Below are 13580 nucleotides of genomic sequence, written 5' to 3' on the forward strand. Positions count from 1 at the left end.
CCCCCGCCATGTTGTTCTGCTTTATAAATGTTAAAATCTGGTCACCCTATCCTTCATGAGTGTGTATGAGTGTGTGTGTGTGTGTTCAGATGCTTGGGCTATCTCCTCAAGACCCAGGTTGGACCATGTGCCCCCTTTTGTCCAAAAGCCATCCAAGTGGAAGGCCCCTTCTCCCCTACTTACTTGCGAGGTCCTCCCCTTTCTCCTAGACAGGACAGCTAAGATCTACTTTCATTGACAAAAGGAAGAATGAGATATCATACGGAGACAGGGGCCTTTCTTTGAGTTACAAGTGATTGTGCCACTCAAAACAAGATAAGGAGCCAGAGAAGCTAAATCTATACTGGTTTCTGGATTTTTCCAAAGTTACAAGCTTTCCTCCTTTCTCAGCTCTACTTAGAAACAGGAAGAAAGAAACCAGGCAACAACCCTGAACACTCTGCCAAGGCCCTGGTGCCCAGCAGACCCTGTTATGGCTCCTGCACAGCCCTAAGGCAGTGTCCCCAGACCACAAAGGGGTGATGGCCACATGCCTTGGCACCTTGCCTAAGACCTTTCTTCATTAGAGTCTCAGTCATCTGGAACTGTCCTATCCAATATGGTAACCACTAGCTACATGTGACTGAATAAATAATCCAAACTGAAGAGTTAGTTCTTGGTTGCAATAGCTGCATTTCATATGCTCAGTAGCCCCACGTGGCTACGTATTGGACAGTGTAGATATAGACTATTTTTAGGATTATTGGTCTCTGATTCTCTGGTCTCTCTCCTGATCTTTCCCTACCCAGAGACACCAGCACATGAGACTCAAAACATAGAACCAGGTAGGTTTCCCTAAGCCCAGGAAGAGGTTGGACTCCTGGTAAGACCTCTCCTCCCTACAACTGATTTGTGCAAGGCCAAAGTCAGCCCCAGGACTGAATGAGTCACCCAGATCAAGAGATCCCTGGGAGTCATCCGAGGCCATGGATGCCGTAAGGGCTAGTGGCCAGCTCTGACAGCTGAATTGGTATTTATATCATGGGAATGGCAGCATTGCTGGTATAAACCAAGGATGCCATTTTGCCTTCCAGGACAGGAAATTCTAGGCTCATTTGCTGGGGATAAATTCTAATTACTCATTATTTATAAGCTATTATTTGCTACTTGATTGATACTATATATTACTCATTATCCCAGCTATTTTTCCACTACCCATCATATGCAGTCTCTCTAATCCTCACAATATACTCTATGAGGTAAGAACTGGGATCTTATTTCACAGATGGGACAATTAGGGCTAAGATGTATTCACTGACACCCCTAAAGTCACATGGCTAGTCAGTGATGGATCAGAATGTGACCCTCACCCTCTTCACCATCCCATAATCACAGGCTAGTCTCTGCTCCCAGTGGGCAGCCAGGAAGCTAAGTGTAATTTCCAAATCCTCAGCAGTGCTCAGCGTGGTTTCCTTATGTCCTCCACTCTTGTAAGGATAGCTGCAATTAGTCTGCAGTAGTTTGCAAAATGGCCCCAATTTTCCACCTCTTCTTATATTCACGCTCATTTGCAATGTGGCTTTGCAGGTCCTTCCCTCAAGAGGCAAAATGTATTTTTGCAGAATGTATTTCTGAATCTAGGTTGAACTTATGACTTGCTTTAGCCAGTAAAATGTGGCAGAAGCAACACTGTGCCAATTCTGAGCCTAGGTCATAAAAAACATTTCATGCTCTCTCTGTCTCTCTATCTCTCTCTGAGTCCTGCTGCCACCATCTACACAAACATAGGTTAGCCTGCTGGATGATGTGAGGTCAATTTTTCTCATTATGCAGACAATAGCCAGCCAACCCCCAGAAGTAAAGCCACCTACCTGCCCATGGATACATATGAAAGCTTACTCAGGAAAGAAGAACTGCCCAGCTGAGCCCAACCTAATTTTCTAACACCTCAAATCATCAACAAATGGGGATTGTTTAAGCCCCTCCTATTTTTGGAGCTGGTTTGATTTACAGCAAACAGTAACCAAGGCACCCTTCCTGAACCAGATGTTTTTTCCTCGTTATCTGAGATGTACTCAGCCTGCTTCCTCCTTTAATCAACTCTTTCTTTAGGGCTATATATGAACTTCTGCTACAGACCTGGTGACATTCAATAAAGCTCCTCCTGTCACCACCCAAGCACCACAAAAGCTTTCTCTTTGCTCATTAAACAACTGACAGATGAGAATTTTCATTTTAAGAAAGTCTAAATCTGTGCCTATTGGACATGAGATTAGTTCTCACTTTTGGTTCTGATTTTGAACCAAACCACAAAACCTCCCACATCCACTAAGACTCTTGTTTTTCTTTTCCCTTTTCATAGCTAGGCATGCAGAGGAAAATGTTCATCTCTCCCAAATCCATCAGCAGTCAGCAGGGCTGAATGAGACTCACCCACCTCATTTTTAGTTTTCCCAGTAGAGCCATTGATTCCAGGCTTTCCTGAGCCCACGTGGAGCTCACAATGGAAATCCTATCAAGCTTCACCTCTGAAACAGTGAATTCTGTGGGCCCAGAGTACATTCCATGCAGCTGGAAGTGAGATGCTGGCAGCTGGGTTATGGCCAAGTTGGGCGGTTCCAATAGACTCCACAGGGCCTCAATGAAATGGCCCATGGCTCATGCTTTGGGTTTTATGATATTGCAGTATAAAGATGAGATCCTGGGATTCCTAAACATTTTTAAACTCTATAGGTCTTAGTCCTCCTACTAAATGCAAGCAAGACTTGAAGAGATAGAGTGAAGAAAGAGTCCTATGATGAGAAAGAGATCCCTAATGGAAAGCTGCAAAATTGATGAAAAATTAAAAAAGGATGTCCAGCAAAGAATTTAAAAAAGGAATAGCTCACTTTATGGGCACTCAGTATTTGCCAAGTGCTCTTCTAGGTCCTCTAGCACACATTGATTCATTTAATCTTCACACCTTTCCTACCTGCCCCATTTTACAGATAAGGCATAGAGAGGTTAACTGACACAGGCAGTCCCTATGGCAGAGGTCGCCACGACCCAGGTCACATAGCAGGAGGTGATTGGCAGGCCAATGAGTGGTTTAATCGGTATTTACAGCTGCTCTTCATTGCTGGAATCACTACCTGAGCTCCACTTCCTGTCAGGTTCTCCCATCTCCCATGAGTGGAAAAGTCATCTTCCATGAAACCAGTCTTTGGTGCCAAAAAGGTTGGGGACCATGGCCTTACTGCATTCTTGAAAATATACATGAGGATTTAGTGTATGGAAGTTGAACAATAGTCTCCATTTCAGTAACATGAAACATGAAAAATATCTAGCACCAATGTTCTATGATATATACCCTGATTATGTTTTTGTTTTATCAACTGACATATAATAATTACACATATTTATGAGGTACATAGTGATGTTTTGATACATCTAATGTGTAGTCATCAGATCAGGTCAATCACCATATTCCTCTTCTCAAACTTTTATCATTTCTTTGTATTAGAAACATTCAATATCCTATCTATTGGAAACTACCTATTATTGTTACCTATAGTCATCCTATAGTGCTATAGAACACATATGATTATTTTAACATTAAAAATTATTAATACATCTAAATAATTAAAACATTAAAATATTAATTAAAGATAAATGTAGGCAGGAACATTCCAAAAGTAATTTCTTATGACAAATCCTTGTCCTGTCTGCTGACCTAAAGTAATTTTTATAAAACAAAAAGAGCCAGGCTCCTGTTCTGAGAGACTGCTGGCCCTAGTGAGCCAGGCATAGCCTGGGAGCTAGCAAACCTGAATCTGAAAAGGGGCTGGGTGTCCTTAGGCTAGTCAGTTAACCTCTCTGAGCCTCAGTTTCTCAGCTTAGCATGAAACTATTCATAACTTTTCATGTCTTTTGGACATAAAGGATCCATTTGAAGAGAAGTTCCAAACTTTTTAGTATAAGGGATTGATTTCATGGGAGACAATTTTTGTACAAGCAGGGGATAGCATTAGATTCTCATAAAAAGCACACAATCTAGATCCCTTGAATACACAGTTTACAGTAGGGTTGGTGGTCTTATAAGGATCTAATGCTTGCACTGATTTGATATGAGGTGGAACTCAGGTGATGATGCAGAGCAATGGAGGGCAGCTGTAACTACAGATGAAGCTTCACTCGCTCACTTCCTAACAGGCCAGAGACCAACATCAGACTGCAGCGTAAGAATATGTCATGAATAAGTTCTGTGAATTATTAAGCTCATGGTAAAATTTGAGAACCACCACCTTAAGCAATGCTGATTCTCTAGGAGAGTCCCAGATTACAACTGTGGTCCCCAGAACATTTTTGAGAATGTTCTTTCATCTTCAAATTATTTTAGAATGGATGATAAATGGTAAAGCCCCTACAAAGGGCTCGCATGAGCCTGGCCTTCCTAAGAGATGGACAAATCACATTATCGCCATGGAGACAGGGTTGGGAATAGGTGAGAAAGGAAGGAATAAAGACAGGTAGGCAAGTTTTCTGCAGGAGCTGTCTTTTGGGCCACTGGAAACGACTAGAATCAGTGATTATGTGTCCAAGACCTCAGTAGCCTAGAGGATCCTGGCTGTTGGGGCCAGTCCCATGTCCTCAATCCTGCCATCATTGATGGTGGTCACTCCTAGTCTTCACTTTCACCATACCTGGGTATAGCCTCAGTATTATTTTTTTAATTTCAGAATATTAAGAGGGTACAAATGCTTTGGTTTACATAGATTGCTTTTGTAATGCCTGAATCCCAGTTATAGAGGTGCTCATCATGCAAATAATGTTCATTGTAACCATTAGGTAGATTTTCCCCTCCACCCAAATTCCTCCTCCTGGTTGATTTCCACTGAAGTTTTACTTCCCTCTCTGCTCACATGTGCTCAGTCAGTTCCAATTTAATAATGAGTATATGTGGTGTTTATTTCTCCATTCTTGATATACTTCACTTAGGATAATGGTCACCAGTTCCATCAAGATTGTTGTAAAAGGTATTAGTCCATTTTTTTTAGTGGCTGAATAGCAGTACTCCATGGTATACAGATAACACATTTTGTTAACCCACTCATGTAGTGATGGGCACTTGGGTTGACTTCACATCTTTGCAAATGTAAATTGTGCTATAATAAACATTCAAGTGCAGGTGTGTTTTTGATGAAAAGTCTTCCTGTGGGTAGATAACCAATAGTGGAATTGCTAGATTAAATTATAGGTCTACTTTTAGTTCTTTGAGGAATCTCCACACTGTTTTCCAGAGAGTTTGTACTAATTGCAGTCCCACCAACAATGTATAAATGTTTCTACCTCTCTGCATCCTCACCAGAATCTATTGTTTTTTAGACTTTTTAATAAAAGCAGTTCTAACTGGGTTATGGTGATAGCTCATGGAGGTTCTAATTTGCAGTTCTCTGAAGATTAGTGACATTGAGCATCTTTTCATATGTTTATTAGCCACTTATCTTTTTCCCACTTTTTGATATGGTTATTTGGTTTTTTCCTTCTTCCCTAAGTCCTTTGTAAGTTCTGAATATTAGTCCTTTATTGGATGTGCAGCTCACTAATATTTTCTCCCATTCTATAGATTTTCTGTTTGCTCCACTGATAGTTTTCCTTAGCTATGCAGAAGCTTTTTAGTTTAACCAAATTCCATTTATTAATTTTTGTTGTTGCCATAATTGCTATTGGTATCTTAGTCATAAATTCTAGATATCTAGAAGAATTTTCCAAAATTTTCCTCTAGAATTCTCATGGCTTCATGCCTTCGATTTAAATCCTTTATTCTTCTTGAATTAATTTTTTGTGAGTGGTGAGAGGTAGGAGTCCTGTACCATTCCCTTGCAAGTGGCTATCCAGTTTTCCCAGGATCACTTTTTGAGTAGGACTTTTCCCTTTGTTATCTGCTTTGTCAAAGATCAATGGTTGTAGGTAGATGATTGTATGTCTGGGTTCTTTGTTTTGTTCGATTGGTCTGTGTCTCTATTTTTGTACCTATACATGCTGTTTGGGATGATATATCCTTGTAGTATAGTTTGAAGTCTGGTAAACTGATGCCTCCGGATGTGTTCTTTTTGCTAAAGAGTGCTTTGGCTATTCAGGCTCTTTTCCAGTTCCAAATGAAGCATAGAATTATTTTTTTCTAGATCTGTGAAGCACAATATTAGCATTTTGATGGGAATTTCATTGAGTTTGCAAATCACTTGGTTAGTATGGACATTTTAACAGTGTTGATTCTACTAATCCATGAGCATGATATGCTTTTACCTTTGTTTGCAGCCTCTGTGATTTCTTCCCTCAGAGATTTGTAGTTCTCCTGGTAGAGATACTCTATTTCCTTGGTTAAGTATATTCCAAGGTATTTTCTGTTGTAGCTACTGTGAATAGTATTGAGTCTTTGATTTTACTCTTGGTTTCACTGTGATTGGCATAAAGAAATGCTATTGATTTATGTACATTAATTTTGTATCCTGAGGCTTTCTTGAGTTTATTTAGAAATTAATAACAGGAGAACACTCAGGCCTATAAAAAAATCATGGAAACTAAACAACCACTGCCGGACAATTATTGAGTCAAGAATGAAATTAAGATGGAGTCAAAAATTCTTTGAACTGAATGACCAAGGGGATATAAGCTATCAAAATCTATGGGACACAAGAAAAGTGTACCTCAGGGGAAATTTTATAACCTTAAATGCCTGCATCCAAAAGACAGAAAGAATACAAATTAATAATCTCATGTTACACCTCGAGAAACTAGAAAAAGAAGAACAAACCAAACCCAAAGCCAGCAGAAGAAAAGAAATAGTCAAGGTCAAAGCAGAACTCAATGAATTGGGGAAAAAAACATAAGACAACTGATTAACAAAACAAAATGTTGGTTCTTTTAAAAGATAAGCAAAATTAACAGACTTCTTGCTAGACTAACCAAGAACAGAAAAGAAAGGACCCAAATAAACTCAATCAGAAATGAGAATTCTGATTACAACTGATACCACAGAAATATAAAAACATCGTCCATGAATATTTTGTAAATCTCTGCACACACAAACTAGAAAACATGGAGGAAATGGACTACTTCCTAAAAACATGCAATCACCCCCTCAACTCAACCAGGAAGAAATATAACTCCTGAACAGACCAATAGCAAACTGTGAGATCAAAATAGTAATAAAAAACCTCCTAACAACAACAAAAAAAATCCTGGATTGAATGGATTTATAGCCACTGACTTCTATCAGATCTACAAAGAAGAATGACCTGGTACCCAAAATAGAGAAATAATTTCATAATATTGAGAAGAAAAGAACCCTTCCCAATTCATTCTATGAAGCCAGTATCACCTCAATACCAAAGCCAGGAAAGCACAACAAAAGAAATATCCCCTATGAATATATATGGAAAAATTCTCAAAATACTAACAAATCAACAGCATATCAAAAAAAAATCCACCAGGACTACATGGGCTTTATCACAAGGGGGCAAGGTTGGTTCAACATCCATAAATGAACAAATGTGATTCGCCACATAAACAAAAACAAAAACAAAGTCCACATGATTACTTCAACAGATGCAGAAAAAGTACCAAACAAAATCTAGCACTATTTCATGATAAAAACCTTCAACAAACTATGCACAGGAGTAATGTATCTCAAAATTATAAAAACTACAGCTGACATCATACTGAATGAGGACAAGTTGAAGGCATTTTTTCTAAGAACCAGAACAAAACAAGGGCATTCACTGTTACCATCCTTATTCAATGTAATGCTAGAAGTCCTAGCCAGAGCAACCAAGCAAAATAAATAAATAAATAAAGGAAATCAGGAAATAAAAAAATAAATAAATCAGAAAAGAGGAGGTCAAACTATTGTTCTTTGCTAATGATACAATCTTACATCTAGAGAACCCCTAAGATTTCCCCAAGAGTATCCTGAAATTAATAAATAATAGCAGAATTCTTGTAAAAACATCATTACAGGAAACTCTTACCTATTTGCCAGACCTGACATAGTTCATCCCACTTCATCTCATAGCGGAGCAGACTGAGGCCCAGGCAGTGATCCCCCTTCTTGAGAGCCCAATGCGTTTGCAGAGCCTGAAGCACCTCACGGGGATAATTTTTCTTGCCCTTTGCACCCACAGGTCACCTAAGGGTGAATTAGTTTATTTGCTGAGAAGGAAGGAGAAGAACATTGAAACTTCGGGTGAAGCAGCCCTGAGCAGTCCTAAAGGAAGTAACCTTAACTTTAGCCTAACCATAAAGGTAGCATTACCCATTTTACAGATGAACAAGTAATGAGGCAAAGGGATAGACTAGCTTACCATGGTGGCAAATGAGGAACTTAACCTGAGTTTCCTGATATCACTTGATCCTCGGATATTTGATTTGGAGAGTGGATTGCCTTTCAGACATGAGGAATGCCCCTCACTGCTAGCCTGAAATTTTTATATCAGGGATTCGTTCCACTGGTTCTTAAGAACATGTTTGTGAGGCCAGCCAGCTCTGTAAGACCAGCTTCTGTATTTGTGAATGCAGTTCTTAGTTTGCAGTGAGCTGAGAATGAGGCTGGGGATGGCAGGAAGAAAGGCCAGAAGCAGGAAGCAGCCACACCTGCCTGTGATACCACATCTCACCTATTTGGTGGTATCTGCATACCTACCTTTCTACTATAGGCTATTTTACTTCAAATTAACTTGCTTTTTTGTTATAACTTTAATGCATTTATTTTAAAAGAGCATATCACATTACTGGTATAAACAGAAAACCAGTTTCACTTACTCCAATTTATTAAAACCAACATATGAATTCCAAAATGTCAAAATAGTGCCCAGTAGTAGCACCAGTCAGCTCACTGGTACATTTTGGGAGAGTCCAACACACAAGAGAAGAGCAAGACTAGGAGAGGGGAGATGAAAGAAATTCCCATATCTGCACTGAGGCCTCATGGGCCCTTGTCAGAGGAATCCCAGGTAGTGGAGAGGGGCTTGGGCATGACCTTGGCTAAGCTCTTCTGTTCCAAGATCTCAGTATCTTCAACAATAAAATGGGCCTGAATATGATCATTCTTTCCTCTCACTTGCCTGGGAGGATGATTAATTAGGATTATGGCTCTTTACAAGCTTTATAAACAGTGACACGGGGCACAACATTAAACGCTCAAGATTATTGTTCTCAGCTGTCCCACAGTATGCGGCTCACAGCCCTGAGCAGATGCGGTGGCTGCTACTCATGGACAAAGAGAACTAGTTAACACCTGCCACGGCAACGTGTAAACATAAAGCAAAATCTGAGAAAATGTCAATGAAAGTAAAGCATCAAGACCAGGAAAGCAAAGCAAGGACAGGCTGGTCCTAAGAGACCGCGTAGTTTTTTTAGTTTAGCTTCATCTTTAATACTGAGTTTCCTGGTGGCAGAAGGGAAAAGAGAAAAATAGTTATGAAGGAGAAAAGGAAGGTAGTACATTTACTTCTCTAGCAAACACAGAAGTCTTTCCATTCTTGAGTTGAAAAGTTGATGTCTCACACAGAATTTAAAATGAGGGCCATGAGATAACAAGAAAAATAATGTCAGCCCAGACTATACAGATCCCTGGGCCATTGTCAAATCTGACAGTACATCCTGGCATCGTGGCAGTCACCCATTTTCTCTGTTCCACTTTGTGACCATCTCAATAGTGTGCAGTGGGAACAGTACCGAACTCTAAACCAGAGGACCCAGTCCCAGTGCTGGGTTGTGGCCCCAGGCAGGGCAGTGAACTTCAGCCAAAACTTCTCCATCTGCTGGTACAGCCACTGAAAATCATTTTGGAAGAATTGTAATGGCATCAGAAATGCTCTTGAGGCAATACTAAGTGGAAAAAAAAAAAAAGCAGGATCCAATATTATAGATACGATATGATTTCGGTCATATTAAATAAATCCACAGATGCAGAAAGAGGCTGAATGCAGAGTGGTGAGGAACACAGGACAGGCGCTGGGGCCAACGGGTCCATCTGGATTCAAAGCTTACCCATGCTCTGTCTGCATGACCTGGGGCAGGTCAAAACCATGCTGCTCCTCTGATTTCTATAATATATAGGTAATAATTGGACCTACCTCATACAGTTGTTTTGAGGAATGAATTTGTATGTAAAAGGCACTCATGATGATAGTAGCTGGAGCACCGAGCTCCCAGTGCGGTTGTCTGTATATGCGTGTACATGTCAGCATGGGTGTGTGTGCTCACTCAGAAAAGGCCAAAAGTTTCCAAAAGGCTAAATGTCCTCTGGCACTGACTTTTGTGCTGTTCTTTCAGCTATTCCCTCCTTTCCAAATGCTTTCTTATATTCTACTTTTCTGCTCAAGAGCAAAAAAGAAAAAGTGCTTTGCATTTTCCTCTCCACCTCTGTGAAATCAGGACCACAGAGCTTGGTCAGCCTGACTTCCAGGGTCACTGTGAAGTTCACAGGAAATACCAAACTCAGGGGTTTGTAAACTATAAAGTGCTATACCTAGCTGGAGAATTACTTATGCAAGTACATTGGAGCCAAGGATGGGTCCTACAGTTCTGTGCCCCACCCACACTCTGGCCCAGGATGTGGCTTGGGGGCTGCTTTCCTCTCTAAGGTGAGCCCTCTCTGAACCTCTCTCCCACAACATCCCCTTGGGCAGAGAAAACCTTTTACCTTCAGCCACCAAATGTTCACCAGTCCCTCCAGTTTAAAAACTGAATAGTTCTCAGTCATTCCATCTGTGTTGGAAAAAATATCTTCCCTGTACTCCCCCCACCACCCTCATTCACCCCCTCTCTTACCTCTAAGTGCTTTTCATCAAATGCAAGGATTTTTTAATGTGGGAGGTTTTCCTTCCTTGGGCGTTTGTCCCACCATTTGGGGGATATCTAGAGCCAGCTCCTTCCCCAGCTCACTGATCCAAAGTCACATCTAGAAATGGAATAATAAAAGCCAGTAGACCTTCTGGGCTTTCCCCCCACATTTTCTTTCTTACTCTTTTTCCTTAAAACAAATTTGGCTTTTTAAGTGAGATACCACCGTATATTTATGGGAGTTTAATAACTTCTTCCATTAATAACATAGACAAACTAATTTACCCAAACGTGTCTGTTTTAAACTCTGGGAACAAAGGGTGGGAGGATGAAAATCAATCTTTCCTTTGTACTTGAGCCACTGACCCGTTAAAGCTTTGAAGATCATTTCTTTAAGAAATTGTGAGGAGTTATTTAACTACAAACAGCAGCCACCTTCCCATTCCAGCTGCGTAATCAAGCATAATAAATTAGACTTTAAAAAAAAGTTGACTCTATTTTTTCTTTTTCTTTCTTCCTCCTTTTTTTTAATATACATATATAACCGAAAATGCTTACTATCACTTTGACAAATCGACTTCGTGGCAGACACCACAGCAAACTCTCCTTGTGCTGGAGCTGGTTAAGTGAAGTGGAAGCCAGGTCTTTGGAGACACCCCTGATTGGGGGGCTGGAGGCAGGAAAAGCCCAGCTTTCACCTTTGAAGCAGTGCTTTATAAAGTTCCTGTCACCGGCAAGAGAGAGTGTTGCCACCACTGGGTGGCAATTCAATTTCCGGCCTCTGCCCTGAACACCCACCTGATGGAGGGACACTCTGTTGAGAACGGGCAGTCCAGGCTAGCCCAAGGACAGCAAGAAACCTCCCTCCCCACCCTGAGCAGCATTCCTCCACACAAACCTTTCTGATGCACTTTGATAAAAATCAGTCTCCGTGGGCCTTGAAAGAGTCAAAGGCCCTTCTTAATCAAATGATCAACTGTTCATTTTGAAAGCTTGACTGGTTCAATTAAGACCCCAGGCAGGAGACAGGCCGGTCATATTACGCTCCTTTCCAGCCGACCTGGCCAGTCGCCTTCCCTGAAACCTACCTTTGACCAGCCCACTTCTGTGCCTGCCTGGAATGCTTGCCACCCCCAATCTCCAATCTCAGTGAAATTTGACCCACCCTTCAAGGCTCCATTCTAGCCCCACCTCCTCCCAGGAGCCTGCCCTGGCTGGACCAACTGGCAGTGACCTCACCTCCCTCTACAATCTCACAGCTGTGTGGCAAGTCCCTTCACTCGGGGCCTTCCTGTGGGCCACCTGAAGCTGCTCCTTACCTTCTGCAGTCAGGTCATGAGCTCCTTTAGGAGGCTGGACGTGCTTGGCCTCTGCTTGGAGACAGGGCTTTTATGCACCACCGCCTGAGCCTACGATCAGCCCTCCATGACAAAGGGTTGGCTTCCAAAAGTTCATTTGTGAGTCAGCGGTTTGGAATTTGGAATGTAATCTTTCATTTTTTGCCTGAATAACAACGTTCTAAAATGATGCAGTCATCCCCTGGTGGTGGGCAGGTCGCAGGCTAGCCCAGTAAGTCTTATTTTGCCCATAACATAATTGCAACAGCACTGAAGAAGCATGCCATTTATTCCTTCAGTGTTTGCGGGTGCCTGATATGCCTATTAAGTCAACAGCCTTAATCCTCTGTGAGCCAAAGGAGGCAACACTACCGCATTATCCACCCAAGGGCCGTGCTGCAGTGGGGAAGCTCGTGTGTCCGCCCATGCTTCCCCACATCCTGTCCCTGCCACAGCAGCCGGCAGGATACAGAAAGGGGGCACAGCTATGAATCCCTGCCCATCTGTTCTCTCTCGTCCCAGTGCATCAAAAACAAAAGTAACTGAGACTCAGACTCACTCAGACCAGTCTTGGCCAGAGTCGAGCACTGGTGAAGACCATTTGTGTGGTGGATAAGTGTCAGGGCCCAGGGCTGAGAGACCACCAGTGGGTCAGGAAGGGCGGTGACCATGTCACACATCTGTTTGAGAGCTACCCTGCCAAGCGGGCCCAAACCCAGCGCTGCAGACATGTTATCTCTGGAAGACATAGCACAGACAGCCTCATCCTCTGATGTTACCATAACTCTGCCTACCTGTCCCCGTCCCTGGGCTGTGTGGAGCCGCACCCCCCACAGATACCCTGCCCTCTTCAGTCGTAACCTCAGAGTATAAAGTCAGATGATGTTGGGACCTCCTTGGTCCTGATCCTGCCAATTTGTCCACATGTAGGGTGATTGACTTCTGAATTTTTATTTCTCACAGTAACAACACTTAAGGAAGAGAATGCTTTCAGTCTTTCCCCCAGCTAATCCTCTCTGTCAGCTCCTCCCTTCAGAATCTGTGCACCCACAGGTATACCACCACAGATATGTCTCCTCTGATCGAGCGACCAGTAAAGCATGTCCACATCCAGCGTATTTTCTAGAAACGTCTCCACCCCGAATTTTAGACCCACCCTCTCTTCAATTCCTGGGGCCCCCAAATGATTTTTAAACCCACATACTAACACAGGGAGGTTGACCCCAGGGAAGAAAGTCCAAAGAGGCCTGTGTCATCTGACTGTGGGGAAATTCTAATAGCACAAGTCTAAATAAGGAAGCTTTTGCGCCCTTACCTTGTCACTACGCCACTTTGCAGACGCTATGTTAGAACCCATTTAAAGCATTCAAGCATATAATCAAATTTCAGTAATGAGTTATTAATTAAGCAGGGGCAACCAATTCTCTGCTAACTGCCTCA

This window comes from Otolemur garnettii, unplaced genomic scaffold, assembly GCF_000181295.1.
Source record: "Otolemur garnettii isolate 467f Iridium unplaced genomic scaffold, OtoGar3 scaffold00021, whole genome shotgun sequence".
NCBI lineage: Eukaryota > Metazoa > Chordata > Mammalia > Primates > Galagidae > Otolemur > Otolemur garnettii.